At 47.4% G+C, this 27,081-nt stretch overlaps 1 pseudogene; it reads left to right on the forward strand.

Moving 5' to 3' along the window:
* Positions 1-12,737: 12,737 nt before the first annotated feature.
* Positions 12,738-27,081, forward strand: part of LOC137562066 (uncharacterized) — a 106,490-nt pseudogene continuing 92,146 nt past the window's right edge.

A 27,081-nucleotide genomic window follows, 5' to 3' on the forward strand; every position in this document is an offset into this window, starting at 1 on the left:
CTTCTGATTACTACTGATTATTGTAATTTCTAGTTAGTGACAGTGTACTAGGGGACACACTCACTGTTCACTGGTCACACTTACTGATTACCGATTATTGTATTTTGTATTAGTACTGTACTAGTAATCACTTAGCGATCTAATCACTTAGTGATTAGTGTCATCTCACCCACCAACCCACTCCATTAAAGTACCCCACTTTTTCACCCGCCATTTTAAAAAACTTTTTTGTTTACGCCCAAAACATCTAAGATGTCTGGAAGTGGCAGCCAGCGCGGTTTGGGCAAGGGGAAGGGCAGCAAGGGAATCAAGAGGAGAGGGAGCAGCATTGTGGCAAGCCGCGGCCGCGCCACCATGCACAGTTCCGCAGCAGCAGCAGCAGCTGCGTCAGTGGCTAACATTCCGCCTATAGCCACTGGCCGTGGACGCCTTGGGCGCCGCCCAGCAGGAGCAACTCACGCTGCAGAGACACAGCAGCAGCAGCGTGTAGTACCTGCTCCTATTTTCCTCCAGCCGGGTCGGAAACGTCCCATTGAGGAAAAGGATGCAGCCACTGTGGTGCAACTGATGACGGAGGATGAGCAGCCCACCATCAGCTCTGCATCCGAGGCCTCCACCCTCACCACCACCACCACCACCACCACCACCACCACCCCTGTTCGCAGCAGCCGCCCAGCAGGGCCTGGGGAGGAGGCCAGTTCACCGTCACAAGTTGGCGACCTGTCACTCAGCAGTATTTTTACCCCAGGCACCATCAGGGTATTGTCTGCTGTTGTTGGCGATTTGGAGGAGGAGATGCTGATGGGCACTTTGGGGGATGAGGGATTGGACAGCAAGACTGTGGCGACAGTCAAGCTGCCCATCCATGCATCAGGAGAGGAGTTTGGGGGGTCATCATCCCAGCAGGACATGTTTCAGGAGGGGGAGGATGATGATGATGATGATGACGTGGTGACAGACAAAGACTGGGTGCCGCCACCACCAGCACCTGGGGATGTCATCATCAGCAGCTCTGAGGAGGAGGAGGAGGATGCGCTTGTGGGCCTTGCAAGGAGGTGCATCATTGCAAGCATTGGCAGCAGTAGGCAGGTCCCACAGCCTGCTGGTGTCTCAGGCTCAGCAGCAGCAGCAGCAGCATCTGCCAGTACCACCACCAGCCGCACCCAAGCCCCCCCCCCCCAACCACCACAGGGAGACAGGCAGCAGTGGCTCCAGGCCGTAGGGGGTTGTTCTTGTCACCAATCTGGCGATTTTTCACAATGCCCACAGTTTTCAGCAAGTACGCCACTTGCAACCACTGTCAGCGGAAGTTGAGCAGAGGTGCAGACCCCTTAAAGTTCAGCACCAGCTCGCTCATCAACCACCTTGCTGCTAAACATTTCCACCAGCATGAGGAGTTCCAGAGGCTGAAGGCATCTGGTGCTGGCAGTGGCACCACACCCATTACTGCACAGCCTTCAGCAGCAGCAGCAGCAACAGCAGCCACCCGCCCTCCTGCTCCTCCAGCAGCACCAGCAGGAGTGCGGAAACGCATTGCTCCTCCCCCCTCTGCAACTCCTGCCGCTGACACTGAGGCCTGTTCTGGCAGCCAGTCCTCTGTGGCCTCCTCTGCTGTGTCCGCTGATTCCCGTGCTAGCAAAAGGCCACGCCAGAGCCTTTTGAGCGAGTCCTTCCAGGGGGTGGTTAGGGCTCTGCCTCCCAGCAGCCGTCGCGTGCGTCAACTGAACGGCTTGCTGGCACGGGCCATGTGCTCCCAACTCCTGCCGTACACGCTCGTGCAGGAGGGGAGCGACATGCGTGCGCTGCTTGCTTGTGCAGCCCCAGACTGGCAGCTCCTCAGCAGACACTACTTTGCCCACAAGGCCATGCCTGCACTGCACCGCTTTGTGATGGCCAATGTGGAGCGAGGGCTGGAGCACGCGGTTGGTGAAAGGGTCCACGTCACCATGGACTCCTGGAGCAGCCGCTTCGGGACAGGCCGCTACCTGTCCTTCACTGTCCACTGGGTCAGCTTGGTGGAAGGGGGTGAGGATGGGAGAGCAGCAGCGGGCACAGCAGCAGGAGCAACACAGTGGGTGGTGCCACCCCGCAGGGTCAGGGGAACTGCAGCAGGTTCCTCCGATCCTCTGCCATCCTCCGGCACACCTGGCCAAACCCCCCGCCTCAGCAGCAGCGTGAAGGCCCGCCACTGCCAAGCGCTGCTGCAGTTGGTCAGCCTGGGGAAGACCAAACTGACGGCAACCCATGTGTTGGCCAAACTCCAGGAGCAGGAGAGGATTTGGCTGACCCCCAGAGGCCTCAGAGTCGGAGAGGTGGTGTCCGACAATGGGGCCAATCTGGTTGCTGCAATTGACAGGGGAAACCTGACCCACATCCCCTGTCTTGCCCACGTGCTGAACCTGGTGGTGCAGAAGTTCTTGCGCACATACCAGGGGATGGGCGAACTGCTGGAAACGGCAAGGAATGTTGTGCGTCACTTCCGGCGCTCGGCTGCAGCCTGTGCGAGCCTGGAAGACGTGCAAAAGGAGCTGGAGGTGCCACGCCATCGGCTGATCCTTGACGTTCCAACTCGCTGGAACTCCACCCTGGCGATGTTGGAGTGTCTGGTTGAACAGAAGCACGCTGTCAACCAGTACCTTGCCCTGGCCACTGTTTCCGCCGCTCAGAAAAGGGACAAGACCAGCAACATCCCGTTCATCATCCCCGATGACGACTGGAGGCACATGCAGCAGGTGTGCTTAGTGCTGGCTCCCTTTCTGCAGGCCACTAACATGGTGAGCAGGGACCATGCTATGGTCTGCGAGTGGGTGCCCCTGGTTTGTCTGCTGAACAGGGCCCTCGATGCTTTGCTGGAACAGGGAGCGGCAGCCTTGGCCCAGCAGGAGCGGCATGCAGCTGCACAGTCCACCTCTGAGGGGGAGGAGGAGGAGGACTTGGTGGAGGTCCCTGACCTTGCTGCTGATGAGGGGAAACAGCACAGCACAGCTGAGTTGGTGCGGGGGTGGAGAGAGGATGAGGCTGAGGAGGCAGAGGAGGAGGATGAGGACAGCACTGCCGTCGATGTGCCAGCACACGTGGCCCGCCTCTTCCCAATGGCAGCGCACATGCTGACGTGCCTGCGCAGGGACCCCAGGGTGATCCAGATGAAGCAGAGGGAGGACATCTGGATCAGCATGATGTTGGACCCGCGCCTCAAGGGGAAGTTGAGCCAGTTCCTGCCGCCTGCAGGAGGAGAGCCAGCGCAACAAATAAGGAGCTTGCAGCAAGCCCTTGTTGAGCGCTTGGAGGAAGCCTTCCCCCAGCCTTCCACCCCCACTGTCCAGCCAGCACAGAGGCAGCAGCAGGTGCCTGCATCCAGCAGCAAGCGCACCACAGACCTGCTGTCTCTCAGCAACGAGCTCTACAGGACTGTAGAGGCTCCGGCAGCAGTGACTAGAGAGGAGGTGCATGCAGCAGCATCCTCCTCCGGTCACAGCCAGCGCCTGACCCGCATGGTGGCTGACTACATGGGGTCCTACAGCGGTCTTGACAGCGATGCCCCTGTTGATCCCATGGAGTATTGGGTCAAGTGCCTGGAGATCTGGAGCGAGCTGGCGCAGTACGCCCTGGAAGTGCTGTCCTGTCCCCCTTCCAGCGTGCTGTCCGAGTGCAGTGCAGTGCTTCAGTGCAGCTGGTGGCGTGGTCACCGAGAAACGCTCACGTCTGTCTCACAAGTCTGTGGACAGACTGACATTTCTCAAGATGAACCAGGCGTGGGTGGAAGGCGAGTTCCTGGCCCCTGTTGTCGGCGAGAGGGGGACATGAACGGGCTGCCGGAAGAACCATCGTTAATGTGCCTTACCACCCTTTACCACCTCCTGGCTCCTGCTCACTAAGCCAGCCTGGTTCACTTTGACTATTACGTCGCCTGAAGCCACACATTTTACATCTACAGTGGGCTGCTGTGTACTGCCCTTCTGCTGTCTGTCTGTGTTTCCCACTGCCAGGGTACACAGATTTACCTTCTGCTGCCGCTCTGCCACCAGCTATTACGTCAAACAATAGCTGCCCCTGCTACCTGTATTTACCTTTAAAAAAAAAAAAAGGTTTAATTTTTTCTGAGGTGCCCAGGTTGAAAACTGTGTTGTCCCAGTTGTGTATTGGACACGATGTGGGCTGCACGACCGCTGTCTGGGACCTCCTGTTGTGTTTACTTACGCCCTGGTATCACCGCTAGGTACCAGGGCTATTATGTCACGCTGCCTGCCTGCTGCCACACTCACACTACTCCTCCATTCCTCCTGCTGCTGCTGCTGTCTGTCTGTGTTTCCCACTGCCAAGGGTACACAGATTTACCTTCTGCTGCCACTCTGCCACCAGCTATTACGTCAAACAATAGCTACTCACATTACTCCTCCATACAGTTGGGCCGAACGGTTCGCCTGCGAACGGTTCCATGCGAACTTCCGTGGTTCGCGTTCGCGTCCCGCAGGCGAACGTTTGCGGAAGTTCGGTTCACCCCATAATTCACCATGGAGGGTCAACTTTGACCCTCTACATCACAGTCAGCAGGCCCAGTGTAGCCAATGAGGCTACACTAGCCCCTGGAGCCCCACCCCCCTTATATAAGGCAGGCAGCGGCGGCCATTACGGTCACTCGTGTGTGCCTGCCTGCATTAGTGAGAGTAGGGCGAGCTGCTGCACTGTCTCTCATAGGGAAAGATTAGTTAGGCTTAGCTTGTTCCTGGCTGCATACCTGTTCTGTGAACCCACCACTGCATACCTGTACTGTGTCTGTGAACCCACCACTGCATACCTGTTCAGTGAACCCACCACTGCATACCTGTTCTGTGAACCCACCACTGCATACCTGTTCAGTGAACCCACCACTTCATACCTGTTCTGTGAACCCACCACTGTATACCTGTTCAGTGAACCCACCACTGCATACCTGTTCAGTGAACCTGCCACTGCATACCTGTACTGTGAACCCACCACTGCATACTTGTTCTGTGAACCCACCACTGCATACCTGTTCAGTGAACCCACCACTGCATACCTGTTCAGTGAACCCACCACTGCATACCTGTTCAGTGAACCCACCACTGCATACCTGTTCTGTGAACCCACCACTGCATACCTGTTCTGTTCAGTGAACCCGCCACTGCATACCTGTTCTGTTCAGTGAACCCGCCACTGCATACCTGTTCTGTTCAGTGACCAGTTTGGTGTGTCAGTGTGAAGCAGTACCTTAATTACACTACCTGATTGATGTATACACATGCAAGATGTTTTAAAGCACTTTAGGCCTGTCATTTAGCATTCAATGTGATTTCTGCCCTTAAAACGCTGCTTTGCGTCAAATCCAGATTTTTCCCGGGGACTTTTGGCGTGTATCCCACTCCGCCATGCCCCCCTCCAGGTGTTAGACCCCTTGAAACATCTTTTCCATCACTTTTGTGGCCAGCATAATTTTTTTTTTTCAAAGTTCGCATCACTATTGAAGTCTATTGCGGTTCGCAAACTTTAACGCGAACCGAACCTTCCGCGAAAGTTCGCGAACCCGGTTCGTGAACCTAAAATCGGAGGTTCGGCCCAACTCTACTCCTCCATTCCTCCTGCTGCTGCTGCTGTCTGTCTGTGTTTCCCACTGCCAGGGTACACAGATTCACCTTCTGCTGCCACTCTGCCACCAGCTATTACGTCAAACAATAGCTGCCCCTGCTGCCTGTATTTACCTTAAAAAAAAAAAAAAAAGGTTTAATTTTTCTGAGGTGCCCGGGTTGAAAACTGTGTTGTCCCAGTTGTGTATTGGACACGATGTGGGCTGCACGACCGCTGTCTGGGACCTCCTGTTGTGTTTATTTACGCCCTGGTATCACCGCTAGGTACCAGGGCTATTATGTCACGCTGCCTGCCTGCTGCCACACTAACACTACTCCTCCATTCCTCCTGCTGCTGCTGCTGCTGTCTGTCTGTGTTTCCCACTGCCAAGGGTACACAGATTTACCTTCTGCTGCCACTCTGCCACCAGCTATTACGTCAAACAATAGCTACTCACATTACTCCTCCATTCCTCCTGCTGCTGCTGCTGTCTGTCTGTGTTTCCCACTGCCAGGGTACACAGATTTACCTTCTGCTGCCACTCTGCCACCAGCTATTACGTCAAACAATAGCTGCCCCTGCTGCCTGTATTTACCTTTAAAAAAAAAAAAAAAAAGGTTTAATTTTTCTGAGGTGCCCGGGTTGAAAACTGTGTTGTCCCAGTTGTGTATTGGACACGATGTGGGCTGCACGACCGCTGTCTGGGACCTCCTGCTGTGTTTATTTACGCCCTGTTATCACCGCTAGGTACCAGGGCTATTATGTCACGCTGCCTGCCTCATTGACTGCCTGCTGCCACACACTCATCCTCCTCCTCCTGCTGCTGAATTTACCTCCTGCTGTCTGTGTGTTTCCACTGCCAGGGAGCACATACAATGGCGCTTCCACCATGCGCCACCAGCTATTTGTTACGCTCAAAAATAGCTGCATTTCTTTAAAAAAACGATAAAAATATATATACTTTTTATTAATACTTTGTGATATTATTTTTAGAGGTGTCCAGGTTGAAAACTGTGTTGTCCCAGTTGTGTATTGGACATGATGTGGGCTTCACGACCGCTGTCTGGAACCTCATGCTGTGTATTTACGGCCTGGTACCACCGCTAGGTACCACAGCCTATTATGTCTCGCTGCCTGCCTCATTGATTGCCTGCTGCCACACAATCATCCTCCTGCTGCTGCTGCTGAATTTACCTCCTGCTGTCTGTGTGTTTCCACTGCCAGGGAGCACATACAATGGCGCTTCCAACATGCGTGCGCCACCAGCTATTTATTACGCTCAAAAATAGCTGCATTTCTTTAAAAAAAAAAAAAAAAAAAAAAAAAAAAAAAAGAGAAATAAGTGAAGAAGAAGAAGACGATATAGAAGAAGAAGAAGATATAGAAAAAGAAGAAGAAGAAGGAGAAGAAGAAGAAGGAGAAGAAGAAGAAGATATAGAAAAAGAAGAAGACGAAATAGAAAAATAAAAATAAGAAGAAGATATAGAAAAAGAAGATATAGAAGAAGAAGATGAAGAAGAAGAAGATGAAGAAGAAGAAGATGAAGAAGAAGATGAAGAAGATGAAGATGAAGAAGAAGAAGATGAAGAAGAAGAAGAAGACGAAGATATAGAAGAAGAAGAAGATATAGAAGAAGAAGAAGATATAGAAGAAGAAGAAGAAGAAGAAGAAGAAGAAGAAGAAGAAGAAGCAGAAGAAGAAGAAGAAGAAGAAGAAGAAGATATAGAAGAAGAAGAAGATATAGAAGAAGAAGAAGAAGATATAGAAGAAGAAGAAGAAGAAGAAGTATATACACTGTACTGAACAGAATTTTGGACACAACTTCTCTTTCCACCTTTTTTTTTTTTTTTTTTAAAGGAACATCCCCACATAATCACTTGCTGTTGTTACTTGGAAAAAAAGATGTTTCTTGCATCATTCACCCTCAAAACAAGTGTTGGAAGCTATTTAAGGCCAATTCGAATAGTCAGCTCGAATAATGAGCTTGAATACCGACTCGAATAGTGAGCTCGAAGTCCGAGGTCGAATCGAATAGTAAAAAATATTCGACTCGAATATTCAACCGAACGCGAATAATTTACTATTCGAATTCGACCAAACTCGAATAATAAAAAGGGGTATCCGAGCATCTCTGGTTTGCTGCAGTATAGGTAGTATAGTTGCCCCAGTATAGTTAGTATAGTTGCCCCCAGTATAGGTAGTATAGTTGCCCCAGTATAGTTAGTATAGTTTGCTGCAGTATAGGTAGTATAGTTGTCCCAGTATAAATAGTATAGTTTGCTGCAGTATAGGTAGTATAGTTGCCCCAGTATAGTTAGCTAGTATAGTTGTCCCAGTATAGATATTATAGTTTGTTGCAGTATAGGTAGTATAGTTGCCCCAGTATAGTTAGCTAGTATAGTTGCCCCAGTATAAATAGTATAGTTTGCTGCAGTATAGGTAGTATATTTGCCCCAGTATAGTTAGCTAGTATAGTTGTCCCAGTATAGATAGTATAGTTTGCTGCAGTATAGGTAGTATAGTTGCCCCAGTATAGTTAGCTAGTATAGTTGCCCCAGTATAAATAGTATAGTTTGCTGCAGTATAGGTAGTATAGTTGCCCCAGTATAGTTAGCTAGTATAGTTGCCCCAGTATAAATAGTATAGTTTGCTGCAGTATAGGTAGTATAGTTGCCCCAGTATAGTTAGCTAGTATAGTTGTCCCAGTATAGATAGTATAGTTTGCTGCAGTATAGGTAGTATAGTTGCCCCAGTATAGTTAGCTAGTATAGTTGCCCCAGTATAAATAGTATAGTTTGCTGCAGTATAGGTAGTATAGTTGCCCCAGTATAGTTAGCTAGTATAGTTGCCCTAGTATAAATAGCATAGTTTGCTGCAGTATAGGTAGTATAGTTTCCCCAGTATAAGCAGGTAGCTAGTATGGTTAAGTTGTCCCAGTATAGATAGTATAGTTGCCGCAGTATAGGTAGTATAGTTGTCCCACTATAGTTAGCTAATATAGTTGCCCCCAGTATAGGTAGTATAGTTGTCCCACTATAATTACCTAGTATACAGTAGTTGCCCCCAGTATAGGTAGTATAGTTGTCCCACTATAGTTAGCTAATATAGTTGTCCCCAGTATAGGTAAGTCTAAATATAAGTCTACACCACAACTGCTGCTCCGCTATATCTGCCTACTCCTCCTCCTTGTTGCTGGGGACATTTCACCTAACCCTGGACCCCCACTCCCCCCTGCTAATCACACTGTTTGCAATAAATCAAATTTCCCTCCCTCTTACTGTAACCTTATTAATATTCCACTCCTTCCCCCTACACCCCCTCCGATCTCGGCTGCCCTCTGGAATGCCCGCTCAGTCTGCAACAAACTGCCCTTCATCCATGATCTTTTCATTTCCAATGCTTTCACATTCTTTGGGATCACTGAAACCTGGCTGACCCCTTCTGACACAGTCTCACCTGCCGCCCTCTCCTATGGAGGTTTCCGCTTTAGCCACACTCCTAGAGGTGGGAATAAGCATGGTGGTGGTGTGGGCATTCTCCACTCAGACAAATGCTCCTTCAAGCCTCTTACTCCTATTCCCTCTCTCTCCCTGCCATCCTTTGAAGTCCATGCAGTCCGTCTATACTCTCCCTTGAACCTCCAAATTGCAGTTATTTACCGCCCTCCAGGCCCTGCTTCTGTTTTCTTGGACCATTTCTCTGCATGGCTTCTCCAGTTCCTCTCCTCTGACATCCCTACCATCATCATGGGTGATTTTAACATTCCTATTGACACCAATAACACTGTCTCCAAAAAACTTCTATCACTCACTTCCTCCTATGGCTTGTCTCAGTGGTCCTCTACCTCAACCCACACTGTTGGCCATACGCTTGACCTTGTATTCACTCGTCTCTGCTCTGTCACTGACTTTACTAATGATCCACTACCACTCTCTGACCATAACCTACTTAGCTTCTCTCTCTCCTCCTCTTTTCCTACCACCCTGGCACAAGCACGCTCACATACTCGAAGAAACTATCGCAATCTTGACATTCAAACTGTCTCTGATGCCCTGGCACCTCTCCTCAAACAATCCTTCACTGACCCAGACTCGGCTGCTATACACTACAACAGCTCCATTACAAAAGTCATGGATGACTTCACCCCCCTCGTCAAGGCCCGCCCTCACCATGTCTGTCGCCAACCCTGGATGACCAAAACCACTAAACAGTTAAAAAGATGCTCTAGAGCAGCTGAACGGCGCTGGAGGAAAAGTAACACAAGTGAGGACTTCATCTTATATAAAATTGCATTGAACAACTTCAGAAACACACTCTCTGTGGCAAAAAAGTCCTATTTTTCTTCCCTAATATCCGCCCATTTACACAATCCAAAACGCTTGTTCAGCACCTTCAACTCCATTCTCCATCCCCCTCCTCCTCCTCCTTCATCTTGCTTATCAGCTGAAGAATTTGCAACATACTTCACTGATAAAATTGACAAAATCAGAAGTGAATTCTCCATGCGGCCCTCAAATCCCACCTCCACACCTCTCATTGACTGTTCTCTAACTGCCTTCTCTCCACTCTCTGAACACTCTCTTTCCTCTAAAATTGCCAAAGCTAATCTAACCACCTGTTCTTTGGATCCTATTCCCTCCCATTTCATTCCGCAGCTATCCTCATCTCTCTTGCCTGCACTAACAACGCTATTTAACCTCTCCCTCTCTACTGGCATCTTTCCGTCCCCACTCAAAAAAGCTGTTGTGACACCACTACTTAAAAAACCCTCTCTAGATCCTACCACACTTGCCAACTACCGCCCAGTGTCACTTCTCTCATTTGCATCCAAACTACTTGAACGCCATATACATGCAGAATTAAGCCATTATTTATCTGCTAACTCCCTACTTGATCAGTTCCAGTCTGGCTTTCGCTCTAACCACTCCACGGAAACAGCCCTTACCAAAGTGGCCAATGACCTTCTTACAGCCAAATCCAAAGGTCAATTTTCCATACTCATCCTTCTTGACCTGTCATCAGCATTTGATACTGTCGACCACACCTTACTCCTACAAATACTTTCAAATGTCGGAATAAAGGGCCTTGCTCTCACATGGTTATCTTCCTACCTCTCTGGAAGGTCCTTCACAGTCTCCTACTCAGATCAGATCTCTTCTCCTCATGCTCTGTCTGTCGGGGTTCCCCAAGGCTCTGTCCTTGGTCCCCTCCTCTTTTCCATCTACATGCATGGTCTTGGTGATTTAATCAACTCATTCGGGTTTCAATACCACCTCTATGCAGACGATACACAACTGTACCTCTCTGCCCCAGACCTTAACTCCCTCCTTAAACGTGTTCCTAACTGCTTGTCTGCTATATCCTCCTTCATGTCCTCTCGCTTCCTAAAACTTAACATGAGTAAAACGGAACTAATAATTTTTCCACCGTCTCTGTCCACCTCCCTGCCTGAAGTAACAATAAATGTTAATAACACTCCCATAACTTCAGTTCCCAAAGCTCGGTGCTTGGGGGTGATATTCGATTCATCTCTCTCTTTTATTCCTCATGTTCACTCCATAACCAGCTCCTGCCATCTCCAACTCAAAAACATATCTCGCATCCGTCCCTTTCTCACTCAAGACACAACTAAAATGTTAATACATGCTCTCATAATTTCTCGTCTGGACTACTGCAACGTACTACTTTGTGGACTACCGTCTATCAAACTGGCCCCGCTCCAGTCAGTACTGAACTCAGCTGCTCGTCTCATTCATCTCTCTTCTCGTTCTTCCTCTGCCGACCCTCTTTGTCAAGCTCTTCACTGGCTGCCAATTAACCAGAGGATTCAGTTCAAACTCCTAACCCTAACCTACAAAGCTCTCCACGATCTCTCCCCCCGGTACATATCCTCATTAATCTCCAGATACAAACCCAATCGCAATCTCAGATCGGCACATGATCTTCTGTTGTCCTCCTCTAGAATCAACTCCTCACATTCACGTTTACAAGACTTCGCACGCGCTTCACCCCTCCTCTGGAATGCCCTCCCACAACACATCCGTCACTCGCCAACCTTTGCTACCTTTAAACGCTCTCTAAAAACACACTTGTTCCGACAAGCATATGCTCTACCTTAGGCCACTTCCCTTTGTACTAAGACCAAATTGCACTCCTACTAGGTATCCTAAAACACACTGCCTCTATATATTTGCTGCATACTACCCCTCCTCTTGTTTCCCCCCATTCCCTTTAGATTGTAAGCTCGCAAGGGCAGGGCTCTCTCCCCCTTTTGTGTCTTGGTAACCATTATACATTTTATTCATCATGTTAATTTTATCACTGTCATTACCAATTCTATAATTTGTATTTTGTATCATTCTTTGTATTTTGTCACTAATTATGTATCTTGTATATTGGTGTACACCATTGTCTGTATTATTATGTACCCCATGTTTGTTTCTTACTTTGTACAGCGCCACGGAATATGTTGGGGCTTTATAAATCAATAATAATAATAATAATAATAATAATATAGTTGTCTCACTATATTTAGCTATTATAGTTGCCCCCAGTATAGGTAGTATAGTTGTCCCACTATAGTTAGCTAGTATAGTTGCCCCAGTGCCTGTTCCCCCTCCCCCCACGGCCACCTCTCATGTTACCTTGTCATGAGCTGGCGGCTGCTTTCTCCATTAGAGTCCCCCCCCTCCCCCTCCTTCGTGTGTGATGTCATATATCTCTGACAGCAGTGCGTCCTGCGGCTGCTGTGAAGCGGAAGGAATCAGGAGAACGGCTTCCTGTAGCGGTGATGTATATCGCCATTACCAGGGGAACCGTGGTCCTGCTTCCTTCCACTTCACAGCAGCCTCAGGGCGCACTGCTGTAAGAGAGGTATGACATCACTCACGGAGGAGAGGGAGCCGGCTGGGACTCTAATGGAAAAAGCAGCTGCCAGCTCATAACAAGGTAACAGGAGTGGCGGGGGAGGGAAGGGAGAGCGGCAGTTACAGGAGAGGGGGAAGTTGGAATGCCACCCCAGGGCCCAAAACACAAATCATGTCCCTTAGTCCTTTGTAATACAGTAGCCAAGGGACAATAAGCTCATCCGCCAAGCTTTTAAAATACAGATCGAGTAGAAGTTTGGAAATGCTTTAAATAACCGTTATGATTGCATGGATCAGCCTGTGAGAACTGAAGCCGCAGTGGAAGGAGCCGTCACCATCCCCTGTCACTATGCATTTCCTGAAGAAGAGAGCACAATCACGTCTGTAAATGTCATAGTGAGAGCAAGCAATATACATTTCTGTAACAAGGGTGAGATTTATAACAATAAGACAAAGTCCGTGTCCCGTGACTATAAGAGACGACTGAGTGTGAATCTGGATCAAAGAAACAGAACAATATCACTAACCTTAGCCAACATCATCAAGGCCGATGCCAAATATTACTGCTGTCGCATACAGCTCTACACTCAAGCCAAATCAAATCAAGCGTGGCAAAGTCCATGGGGCACTCAGCTTCTACTGACAGGTAAGCCAAGACTGAATACATCAATATGGTTTCATTTTTTGGTCATTTCTGCAAAAGATGGACATTGGCAAAAAGTGTCTGTAAATACATCAGGGAGATTCAAGCACGCTGCTATGTCTGAATGTCAGGGTTGCCAAAAATAACACCAATGCTTAGGTGAACACAGGACAGATTTTAAGCTTTTTGCTACCTAAAGCAAATGTTGTGAGGATGCCTTCTGCTCCAACGCCACCGATTCTTCAAAGGGCCATGTGGTTGGTTTGTTTTATAAAGTTAGATAAAAATAACTCACCTTGCATGCATCTGAAAAGAATCCACTGAGTGCCATTGACAACAGGACCCCACATATAAAAAGCAGCGATCATCCCCACAAATGAAATGCCACAAAGCCCCCAAAAATGATTATCAGCAATTACCTCACATATGAAGTCCAGCAATCACCCCCACATATGAAATGCAGCAATTCACTCACATATACAATACAGCAATTACTCCACAAATGAAGTGCTGCAATCACCTCACATATGTAGTGCAGCAACTACCTTACATATTAAGTGCAGTTAATCACTTAACATGTGAAATGCAGCAATCACTCACCTGTATGAAATGCAACAATTATACTACACATTTTATACAGCATTTACCCCATAAATAAAACACAACAATTCCCGCCACATATGAGATGGAGTTGTAATAAATACTGTATCTGTTGGTTGCTATGGGCAACAACACCACACATTTGTTCGACACTATATCACAGAACCTGTGATAATGTAACGATTGGTGTCAGCAATAACAAGATTCTGATTATTTGGTGATCTGCAGTATCACCAATAATGCAGATACTATATCTGATTATATGGTGATCTGCAGAATCACCAATAATACAAATATAGCAACACAGAGAATATCGAGACCTTAGTCACACTTTATTGTAATGAGTGCAGTGATTGGTGCAAACAGTAAGTACTGACAGATTTGACTATACCTCACCAGAGGAGCTGGTGGGCACTGTCAGTACAGCAAACACCTCACCAGTGACAAGGGCTCACTGGTGAGTAGAAAGGTCAGACTAATCGAGTCGGTAACAGACAAACAGATACAGTACAAAATCGGAAGGCAGAGAAGTAAAGGTTACAGGCAGAGTCGGCAGCAATATCAGATGGGCTAAAATACAGAATCACTGAGCAGAGAGAGGTAACGATTTACAGGCAGAGTTGGTAACAAGATCAGATGGGCAAAGGTACAGAATCACTAGAGAGTAAGAATAGTCAGAAACGAGCCAGAGTCATAAACAGATAATCAACAATATAATGCACAAATCCTATCACTGTGTGAAATCTCTGGTTTCCTCCCGGATCAAAGCACACCAGATCTAACTAAGGTCTGTGCGCTAACACGAAGTGATTGCAACAGCAGACAAGTTGCGAATGAAGCCTCCGTGTTTAAGAGGCCGAGAATACCCAGAGGCACGCCCCCCCGACGCCAGCCAATCAGAATGGACGGGCGCGTACTCTGACGTCAGCCGACCAGTAGGCCAGCTGACGCCCCTCTTGCCCGCATAAAGGTTGTGATGATGCGCGCGTGCCCGCGCTAGTGCAACCTTGTGAGCAGAAGACAGACTCGCCCTCGGCGTGCTAGACGCCTGAGGCACGGGCGTTAGGCAGGGGGACGGAGGCAGCGACGGTGGAAGCGCTGTTCGCCGCAGCTGTGCCGTCCATATTTGTTACAGATAACTCGACATTCGTCACAGCAGCAGCAAAGGAGATAGAACTGATAGACATCTTTAAACTTTAAGGAATTTATTATTTGGCAAAATTTGGTGTGTGCATCAGCAATCTTATCTTTGTTAAATCAGCAAAGCATGAATATGAAGTTCATCTTAAGCATTTCATGCTCTTGAGCTATTCCTTGTGAATAACTCAGGTTCCTCTCAAATACATCTATACTACGTTACACTAGTACAGGCACTATAGCATACAGTATAAGCCTATGTACAGCATACAGACACGGGAAGTTGTAGGAAGTTAGAAAGTGAATAGAAGTACTCTAGAAGTAGAAGTATGTTTCCCCAAGACTGTCCATTCCTTAGAAACAGCCAGTCAAGGGTTAACCCTGGAGTCCACCCCTAGGGGGGTGAATTCCGCTGTCCACATGCTAGGCTTGTAATTGGCAGGCCTGAGCCTGTGATGTCATAACCAGACTGTGCATGCACTAGAAAATTTTCCAGTGACCTCTTACTTTTATTCTAAGGAACATGTTATTTACTTACTGTACGCTGGCCATTGTTTACCTTGTTGCAGCCCAGATGTCGGTACATATTGAGCTGATAAAAGTTCTCTGGCCTTCTACAAGAAAAAACATTCTGCTCCAACCTTCCATATGCCTTCAGTATGGAGCTTCCAGAAAGTCTCATTTAAAGATACACTCTGCATATCAAGTCTTTTTTTTATTAAAACCAGTTATCTAAAGTAACTGAGGGCCCAGAATTCATCCTTAAATTCTAACAGGAGTAATCATTCCAACATATGAAAAGCAGGAATCACCACATCATATGAAATACATCAAACACCCCCACATGTGAAATGCAGCAATCACCCCCACATACTTAATGCAGCAATCAACCAACATATGAAATTCAGCAATCCCTCCTACATATTAGCAGCAGCCAGCTTGGGTGGCCTCAGTACATACGGAGGGTTTGGTCCTAAAATATAAAGTGTCACTACACATTTTCTTTAAAAAAACAGGCAAGCATTGTCCAATGTCATTTCTGCATCGATATTTGTATTTTTGCCTGACTCTAATTTTTATGAAAGTGTAATTGAATATTCACATTATACACATTTTCTTAAAATTGCAAACTTTCTTGAAAATGTGTTTTCTTATGCCCATTGACATCAAAGCATTTAGTGAAAATGTGTTTTTTTTTTTTTTTTTTTTTTTGCCCATTGACGTCAATTTTACACAAGCGAAAATTTGCCCGGATATCTTAGCTTTATTTTTCGCCTAATAGCTGCCTACTTTCTTGACTTTTGAGCTAGAATCACCAAAGTTGTAGGATATGTTAGGGAAAACAGTGGGTACAAGAGGGAAAAAAAGTTTTCAAAAAGTTTTCAAAAATACCTTATGGTTTTGGAGCAAATCGATTTTAAAGTTACTATTGGAAAAAAGTATACATTTAAATGCGGTAAATGACAGTTAATGTAACAACCTAATGGTAGGGTAAATTTACATATAGCAAAAGAAAGTGCAGTGAATTTCACGTCTGGGTTTCCAGGGGGTCCACACCGAATTTGCTGCAAATGTTTGCATGCAAACTTCTCCTAGAGGGACCTAAGGACATAAACCACAAACCACAATAAATTCCATTATAACTGGCAATACATTAGTGAAATGGTTTTGGCATTTAGACATGCTTAGACTGAGGTAAGAACAAAACATAGCGGACACTATCTGACACTATCTTACTGGATTATTGTAGCTACAAGTTTTTTTTTTATGTTGACATTATTATTATTGTTGTTTTATGGCGTTGCTTTGTCTCATTTCTCTGATTCATCCCTTATAAAGGATCACATTTATATTGCACTAAGTGATGGTTTTTGCTCCCAACATATTGTCTCAGGGACAACATCACCTGTAACTCTGTATAACGCTTTACTTTTACACATGTTAGCTCTTGCTGGTTTCCAAAGTTGAAGGGCAATTCCCCAGGAAACCAGTGATTGAGCTGATCCAACCAAACCATCCACCAGAGGCTGTTTCCTACTATAACTCAGTGCATAGATATGTACCAGTTTGTTATAATGTTCAAATGCTCCTTTATACTGCAGTGCCCATTGCATAATTTATATTACATGCATATAGTAAAGTTGTATGTACACAAAACGTCAATAAAAAAATGCATTAAAAAAGTGTATCAGTAACAAGAGATACTTACCTTTTTATGCTGTACATACCTGGGCCTTCCTCCAGTCCCATGGACATGGATTGATCCCACGCCGCTGCCGTCCTCTGCTGCCTGCAGCTCCGGTACCGGGCCACGTAACTTCCTCCAGGCGCGGCCAGTCTGACGTAAGTGAAGTGCGCTATGTATGCTTCTCTCCAGCAGTTGCCACAGAGATACGTAGAGGGTGCACTTGCTCTTGCGTCAGACTAGCCGCGACTGGAAGAAGTTAGGAACCCGATACCGGAGCTGCAGGCAGCAGAGGACGGCGGCGTGGGAGCGATCCATGCCCATGGGACTGGAGGAAGCCCCAGGTATGTATAAAAAGGTAAGTATCTGTCATCTCTGGTTTCCTTTACATGTATACTTTTTTCCTATCATAATTTTAAAATTGATTTTCTCCAAAACTATAAGGTCTTTTTGAAAAATCTTTTATTTCTGTTTACCTTAATATACCCTGCAAGCTTGGTGATTCTAGCTGGTAAGGGGGCTTTTCTATTAACCATGAAAGTCGGCAGCTATTAGGCGAAAATGCGAAAATTTTAGCGGATTTACATGAAAATCTCGAAAGCCAAAATGCAAACATTTAAGCGTATTTTTACAAAAAAAATCTCGAAATCAAAAAATGGTATTTTCAATGCAAAACTGCCTTTGGTGAAAACTCGCAAGCAACACTGCCTATGGGCTCCTGTGATGTAAATCCGGGCCTGAATCTCACAAAGCCAGACACTTACACTGCATTAGTTGGCAAAAAAAAAAAAAATTGCAGTACATCATTGTTTGTTCCACAGAGACCTCTGTAATAATGTCCTCTCATTCTTTGTCAGATGATAATGATGAAGTGCTGAGTCTGGGGACCCGACCCGTCATCTATGCCTTCCCTGGGGACAATGTGACATTGCTCAGCAGGGATACACGTAAGAAAATGCGCAGCATCCAGGACAAAAATGCTTGCCGCATTGGGCGGGCCTCACATTATGAATCTGAATGTGACATTACAGCTGATACATGGCATTGCATATCCGCAAATAACAGTTTATCTTTCGAGATTGAGAAAGTGACCAGATCACACCAAGGCTTGTATTGTTGGCAAATTGACATTTCTGCAAGTAGGGACTTTCAGCAAATAACACAAATCATTCGTGGACCAGAGCTCCAAATTATAGGTAGGTATAAATTTAAATGATCTAGAGCTCAGGCTAAAAGGCAACAAACCACCAGGAGGGGGGGGGGGGGATAACCTCCCCGTAAATGTTGTGTGCCTTTGGGGGCGGGGGGAGTTGGGGGTGAGCCTCAACACATACCTATAGAGTGCTGCTCCTCTGGTCCCCAGTCCATATGGGAATGGGATCCACCATGTTCTTCCAGGAGTGACCGTCACTGCCAAATCTTGTAAGATTCAACCCACCCCCCACAACAGCACACTCCATTAGTGGGTAAGAGCATTTTTACAAAAAAAAAAAATCCTTGTGCTCAGTTCCCTTTAAGCTCACACAGGGTACTCCAGAGGCCATCAAGGCTGTCAGTCTACCATTCAAAGTCAGTTAATAATAACATGTTTTGAGATGTATCTGATAGTTATAACTTAAAAACAAAGCTAAATACCTATTTTTAGGACTTTAAGAGCACAACTTAGGATGCATACACACATCCAATGTGATAGGCTACCATGTAGCATGAGAGCTTACCTATACAATCTGCTTGCTCATAGTATTTACAATCTGTTAGCCCTCACACTACATGGAGGTGGTAAAATCGTACAATGATTTATCTTGTGATAGCTGTAGTAGAACGAAGCTAGACTTTAAAGTCGGACTTTATTCTAAATCTGTTTTGAAATATTACTGTTTTTGTTTTGTTTTGTTTTTTTCAAATAAATTGCTGTATAACCCCAAGGGCAGACATACGAATTGAAGATTTATCAGCCATTAGAAATTGAATTCCAGAATTCGACCACAGTGAACTGCAGCTTCACGGGACCACAGGGCAGAGATATTATCCGCACAGAAGTCTACTGGATAATTGGAGAGACAGGAGTGGCCTTTGTCTACCATCCATAACCTCCCCGTAAATGTTGTGTGCCTTTGGAGGCGGGGGGAGTTGGGGGTGAGCCTCAACACATACCTATAGAGTGCTGCTCCTCTGGTCCCCAGTCCATATGGGAATGGGATCCACCATGTTCTTCCAGGAGTGACCGTCACTGCCAAATCTTGTAAGATTCAACCCACCCCCCACAACAGCACACTCCATTAGTGGGTAAGAGCATTTTTACAAAAAAAAAAAATCCTTGTGCTCAGTTCCCTTTAAGCTCACACAGGGTACTCCAGAGGCCATCAAGGCTGTCAGTCTACCATTCAAAGTCAGTTAATAATAACATGTTTTGAGATGTATCTGATAGTTATAACTTAAAAACAAAGCTAAATACCTATTTTTAGGACTTTAAGAGCACAACTTAGGATGCATACACACATCCAATGTGATAGGCTACCATGTAGCATGAGAGCTTACCTATACAATCTGCTTGCTCATAGTATTTACAATCTGTTAGCCCTCACACTACATGGAGGTGGTAAAATCGTACAATGATTTATCTTGTGATAGCTGTAGTAGAACGAAGCTAGACTTTAAAGTCGGACTTTATTCTAAATCTGTTTTGAAATATTACTGTTTTTGTTTTGTTTTGTTTTTTTCAAATAAATTGCTGTATAACCCCAAGGGCAGACATACGAATTGAAGATTTATCAGTCATTAGAAATTGAATTCCAGAATTCGACCACAGTGAACTGCAGCTTCACGGGACCACAGGGCAGAGATATTATCCGCACAGAAGTCTACTGGATAATTGGAGAGACAGGAGTGGCCTTTGTCTACCATCCAGACCCAGACTACATACTCCCCGACTACAGAGGAAAGACCAGGCTGCTGAATGGCTCCAATCTTCTCCTCCGAGAGTTCCATGGGGCTGATAACACCACATTCTACTGCCTGGTGATGATGAGAAGATGTTCAACAGGAAAAAATAATATAACCACAATTTTAGAGAGAGGTCCTGGGACACGTCTGAGAATTAGAGGTTTGTACCAATTACTGCAAAGATTATACTGTGAGTCTACTGTGCATTTGCAAGGTCAGTGACACAAGTAGTAAAGTGTGTGGCTGTTTCAGCTGATAATCTGCTCGCAGTGACTGACAGCTAGTGATGGGTGATGATCATTCATCATGTTGGGCTCAGTGAAAGGGCATGTGCTATCCAAAAAGAGCCCCCCCCCCCCTTGTTTCTGGGGGAAGGAAGCAGGAGGCTCCCTGCAGAGGAAGCAGTAAATGAAAGTGCATGCTATCTATGGAAGTTTGGGCGTCACCATAGGGGCCTATTGAATTTATTGGTTATCGGTAAGGTGGGGAAATTTGGGAGTCACAGGTGTCGATAAATTTACCAAAATTCTACTATTGGGCACTCAAATTTCCATGAGCCCTTTAGTGACATATGCCCCTGCAGTACCCGAGGGAAATGCAGTCAGCAAAAAACAAAACAACAAACATCCAATCTGGACAACTGCTTATCACCCACATTAGCATCTTCCTCACCTACAGAAGAAAAAAGTTACAATGCAAAAGCAATTACAAACACATCCAAATGTATTGTATGTATGTACCTTCAGATCCTCTTCAGGCACTGTAATAATTATCAGTTGCTGCACTGACACATTAACCTCCCTGGTGGTATGACTCCATCTGATTTTAGGGTCCAAAATGCGGTACAATTTTTTAATGTGCTTTAAGACCTTAAAAACATGAAAAAAAAATGCATACCGCAAGAGAGTCTTCAGCAGCCCCTGCACTTACTCACCTCCCTGGGCTCCAGCGCTGCAGTTTTCCCTCCGTCCTCCAGGTGGCACTGTAACCCTATAGTGAGATTGACGGCTGTTGTTATGACGACAGATGGCAATCTCACCAGATGGAAGCAGAGGCTCAGAAGAGAGGAAGAAGAATGGCGGCCGACGTCAGGATCCCCGGGAGGTGAGTTGAAATGCCCGCTGCACGCATTGTTCTGCATAGAACCTCTGGCAGCTACCCCAAGTGTAGGTCGAGGTTACCGATTTGAGCTGCGGTTTTCTGCCCCGATTGTAGCTTGGGGTTAGCGGCAAGGAGCCCGAGGCGGGTATTTTAAATCTTAAGAGAACACAGAGGCATGTTCTGTGCACAATCAAATGCCTTTGTGTTACTCTATTGTCACTTCTACTCCACCTGGGGTCCCCCCCCCCGGGTCTGCTGTGCCCCCCTGAAAAAAGCACCAGGCTAGCGACAATCTCCTTGTCACTAGCCTTCTATTTACCTGCAGGTTTTTATTCTACCTGCTCTCCCCGTCTTTGTCCCCACCGCTGCCCGCCTCCGTGCTTTCTCCAATCGGAAGCTAAGCCGCAACCAGGGAATTACTTCCTGGGTCGCGGCTTAGCTTATGATTGGAGGAAGCTCACGGAGGCGGGCAGCGGTGGGGTCAGAGGTGGGGGAGCGCTGACTGATTAAGAGGATGCAGGTAGAGATGGCCCAAACGGTTCGACCGCAAACTTATTCACGCAGAGTTCTGTGACGTTCGTGAACGAGCGCAAACTTTATGGAGGTTCGTCCCGCCTCCTATACTACATCATTAGGGTCAACTTTGACTCTCTACATCACAGTCAGCAGGCACAGGGTAGCCAATCAGGCTACATTCCCTCCTGGAGCTCCACCCCCCTTACAAAAGGCAGGCAGCGTCAGGCATTTTACTCACTTGTGTGCCTGCAGTAATTACAGAAGGGAGAGCTCCTGCAGACTCATAGGGAAAGCTTAGTTAAGCTCTTGTAGGCTTGTTAGCTTGCTCCTTGCTGATTCTTATTGCTAAAAAAGCACCCCACAACAGCTCTTTTGAGAGCTAATCTTGTTCTTGTGATCTATTTGTTTTTTTTTTTTTGTGTGGCCCACTTGCATTATATACAGCCCTGTCAGCCAGTCGCAGATTGCCTTGGGGGTAATTCCTACTGTGCCACTGCCAGGCCCAGCACATTCAGTGACTACCTGTGTGTGTGACAGGCAGCTGAACACTTGTAATCCCATTCCAATCACTGCACCTGTTTGGAGTGTGATATTTAATACCACCAGTCACTGTACCTGTTCACGGTACGTGTGTGTGTGACAGGTGCACATTTGTAATACCCATCACTGCATATACCTACCTATTGTTCAGTGCACCCACCTACCCACGTGAGCGCACGAAGTGTGATATTTAATACCACCAGTCACTGTACCTGTTCATGGTACATGTGTGTGACAGGTGCACATTTGTAATACCCATGACCACTGCATATACCTACCTGTTGTTCAGTGCACACACCTACCCACGTGAGCACACGCAGTGTGATATTTAATACCACCAGTCACTGTACATGTTCACGGTACGTGTGTTTGTGTATGACAGCTGCACATTTAATAACCATCACTGCATATACCTACCTGTTGTTCAGTGCACCCACCTACCCACGTGAACACACACAGTGTGATATTTAATACCACCAGTCACTGTACCTGTTCACGGTACGTGTGTGTGTGTATTTGAGACAGGTGCACATTTGTAATACCCATCACTGCATATACCTACCTGTTGTTCAGTGCACCCACCCACCTATGTGACCGCACGCAGTGGGATATACCACTCCGTGCATACCTGTTAACTGCACCTGTGTGACTGCACAATGTATTAGTCAAGTCAGTGCATACCTTTCACTTCATCCCCCCCGATATGGACAAAACAGGTAGAGGCAGACCCAGAGGAAGGCCACCCGGCAGGTCTGTTCGAGGTCGTGCTGATGGGATTTTGTGCGGCCCTGGACCAAAGTACAGTGCTCAGAAGAAGGCACATCCCATCAACTCCGGAACATGGAGAAAAGGCACAAACAGCAATGGGAAGTGCACCAGAGGAAAAGCAGCATACAAAAGAAAAGCCACCCTCCTTCTCCTCTTTCTCCTTCAGGTGCATTATCTTCTTCAGCCGCTTTCTCCCTTGCACCTTCACAGCCACCCTCCTCCATTCTGCCTCTGACCTTGAGCGGTTCCTGCTCCTCTACTCACAGCAGCCAGGTGTCTGTGAAGGAAATTTTTGAGCGGAAGAAGCCAATTTCTGCCAGTCACCCCCTTGCCCGACACCTGACAGCTGGCTTGGCGGAACTGTTAGCTCGACCAGCTGTTACCATACCAGCTGGTGGACTCTGAGGCCTTCCGTAGATTTGTGGCCATTGGGACACCGCAGTGGAAGATACCAGGCCATTATTATTTCTCTAAAAATGCGATACCCAAACTGTACCGTGAAGTTGAGAGGCAAGTGGTGTCATCTCTGGCACACAGCGTTGGGTCAAGGGTCCATCTGACCAGGGATGCCTGGTCTACCAAGCACGGTCAGGGCAGGTACATTACTTACACAGCCCATTTGGTCAACCTGGTGACCGCTGACAAGCAGGGAGTACGTGGCTGTGCAGCAGACCAACTTGTGACACCTCCACGGCTTGCAGGCAGGCCTCCTGCCACCTCCTTTCCTCCTGCTACATCCTCTTCGCTGTCATCATCCTCCTCCTCCTCCTTGGCTGAGTGGCAGTTCAACTCTACTGGTGCTGCAATCTCCTCTCCAGCTGCACAGCCCCAGCTCCCCAGGGCCTGTGCAGCATGCCAGGTACAACGGTGTCATGCCATCTTAGACATGTCTTGCCTCAAAGCGGAGAGTCACACTGGAGAAGCTCTCCTGGCTGCTCGTAACAATCAGGTGGATCAGTGGCTGACCCCGCACCAACTGGAAATTGGCAACGTGGTGTGTGACAATGGCAGCAATCTCATTTCCATTTTGAATTTGGGAATGACACATGTTCTGCATGGCACATGTGCTGAATCTCATAATTCAGAGATTTGTGTCGAAGTTCCCAGGCTTACAGGGCGTCCTGAAGCAGGCCAGGAAGTTGTATGGGCATTTCAGGCAGTCTTATAAGGCCATGGCACACTTTGCCAATATTCAGCGCAGAAACAAGTTGCCGGTGAGACGCCTGATTTGCGATAGCCCGACTTGCTGGAATTCGACCCTTCTTATGTTCTCTCGATTGCTAGGATTGGAGAAAGCCATCACCCAGCATCTCTACAACTACACTAGAAGGACACAGTCTGGGGAGATGGGGATGTTCTGGCCCAAGAACTGGACACTCATGCGAAATTCCTGCAGGCTCATGCGGCCGTTTGAGGAGGTGACAAACATGGTGAGTCGCAGTGAAGGCACCATCAGTGACTTGATCCCATACGCTTTCTTCCTGCAGCTTGCCGTGCGTAGAGTGGTGGATCAAGCTGTGGAGGAGCGTGAACAGGAACAGCTACAGGAGGAAGCGTTTTGGGATCAATTCTCATCAGAACTAGATGTTTCCTCAACACCTGTGGCAGCACAGAGGGGGGAGGAGGAGGAGGAAGAGTCGTGTGGGGAAGAGGAGACAGACTCGGATGGTGAGGAAGGTGTTTTTTTGGAGGAGGAGGCGGCGGCAGAAGAACAACCACAGCAGGCATCGCAGGGGGCTTGTGCTGCTCAAAGTTCCTGTGGTATTGTTCGTGGCTGGGGGGAGAAGGAGAACTTACCTGACATCACTGAGGAAGAGCAAGAGGAGATGGATAGTACGCCTGGATCCAAATTTGTGCAGATGGTGTCTTTCATGCTGTCCAGCCTGTTGAGGGACCTCCGTATAAAAAAAACTCAAGGGGAATGAGCTGTACTGGGTGGCAACGCTATTAGACCCTCGGTATAGGCACAAAGTGGCAGAAATGTTGCCAAATCACCAGAAGGCAGAAAGGATGCAGCACTTGCAGAACAAGCTGGCAACTTTGCTTTACAACGCATTTAAGGGTGATGTCACAGCACAACGCAATATAGGTACCACTGCCAGTAATCTTTCTCCCATGTCCACGCAGGCAAGGACAGGACGCTCCAGCGATCTTATGGTGTTGTCGGACATGCGGACATTCTTTAGTCCAACGCCTCGCCTTAGCCCTTCCGGATCCACCCTCTACCAATGCCTCGACCGGCAGGTAGCCGACTACCTGGCCTTAAGTGTGGATGTAGACACTGTGAGCAGCGATGAACCATTGGACCACTGGGTGCACAGGCTTGACCTGTGGCCAAAACTGTCCCAATTTGCCATCCAACTTCTGTCTTGCCCTGCCTCAAGCGTCCGGTCAGAAAGGACCTTCAGCGCAGCTAGAGGCAGTGTCACTGAGAAGACAAGTCACAAAAGTGTTCAGTACATCACCTTTATCAAAATGAACGAGGCATGGATCCCGGAGGGCTACTGCCCGCCCAAAGACTAAGTCAGTCCCCACACACAGAATCTCTGCCTGCATGCCGTGTGACTGCCTGCCCCAAGACTATGTCGCTCCCCACACAGCATCTCTGCCTGCAGGCCGCTTGACTGCCTTCTCCGCCACGACCAACAGGGTCCAGGACACCAGGCAGATGCTAGCAGCGGCCGTTTAATAATTTTTCTGGTGCGTGTACATGCCTGCCTAATTTTTCTGGCTGCACTGCAGTTGCAACAACAAAACAAAACGCATGTACATGTGCCAATTCGCCTTTGTGATCGTTACCTTGCCGCGGTGAAGGGGCTTGCATATAGAGATGGCCCGAACCTCCGATTTTCAGTTCGCGAACCGGGTTTGTGAACGTCCGCAAAAGGTTTGGTTCGCGCGAACTTTCGCGAACTGCAATAAACTTCAATGGGGAGGCGAACTTTGAAAACTAGAAACACTTATGCTGGCCACAAAAGTGATGGAAAAGATGTTTCAAGGGGTCTAACATCTGAGTTTTTGCATGGATGAGTGGGATAGACGCCAAAAGTCCCGGGGAAAATCTGGATTTGACGCAAAGCAGCGTTTTAAGGGCAGAAATCACATTGAATGCTAAATTGCAGGCCTAAAGTGCTTTAAAACATCTTGCATGTGTATACATCAATCAGGGAGTGTAATTAGAGTACTGCTTCACACTGACACACCAAACTCACTGTGTAATGCACAGCAAACAGCTGTTTTTGTAGTGACGGCCATGCTGGATTGGTGCGCACCATGGCGAGAGTGCAGGCCGTGGCGGTTTTCAAGCCCATATGGTCGCCGGGCTGTGGTAGCTCAATGATAGAACAACAGTGACTGTCCAGCTGATCAAATTTGGTCTGTCCACAATGAAGCAACAACCTTATTATCTTTGGTGTGCCACCTCCCAAGACACTCATATAGCCGGCGGTCATTGCATCATTGTGATATGCAAGCCCCTTCATCGCGGCAAGGTAATGATCACGAAGGGGAATGGGCAGATGTACATGCCTTTTGTTTTGTTGTTGCAGCTGCACTGCAGCCGGAAAATTAGGCAGGCATGTACACGCACCAGAAAAATTAGTATAGCGGCCGCTACTAGCAGTGGCCTTAAAAATTCAGGAATCCACCTGGAGACCTGGACCCTGTTGGTGGTGGCGGAGAAGGCAAGTGGCCTGCAGGCAGAGTTGCTATGTGGGGACTGACTTAGTCTTCGGGCGGGCAGTAGCCCTCCGGGATCCATGCTTCATTCATTTTGATAAAGGTGAGGTACGGAACACTTTTGTGACTTAGGAGACTTCTCCTCTCATGCCTCCAGCTGCACTGAAGGTCCTTTCTGACAGGACGCTTGAGGCAGGACAAGACAGAAGTTGGATGGCAAATTGGGACAGCTCTGGCCACAGGTCAAGCCTGCACACCCAGTAGTCCAAGGGTTCATTGCTGCTAACAGTGTCTACAGCCACACTTAAGGCCAGGTAGTTGTCTACCTGCTGGTCCAGGCGTTGGTGGAGGGTAGATCCAGAAGGGCTAAGGGGAGGAATTTGACTAAAGAATGTCGGCATGTCCAACATCACCATGAGATCGCCGGAGCGTCCTGTCCTTGCCTGCAAGGACATGGGAGAAGGATTACTGGCAGTGGTACCTTTATTGCGTTGTGCTGTGACATCACCCTTATACGCATT

The sequence above is a fragment of the Hyperolius riggenbachi genome, chromosome 3 (genome assembly GCF_040937935.1).
Source record: "Hyperolius riggenbachi isolate aHypRig1 chromosome 3, aHypRig1.pri, whole genome shotgun sequence".
NCBI lineage: Eukaryota > Metazoa > Chordata > Amphibia > Anura > Hyperoliidae > Hyperolius > Hyperolius riggenbachi.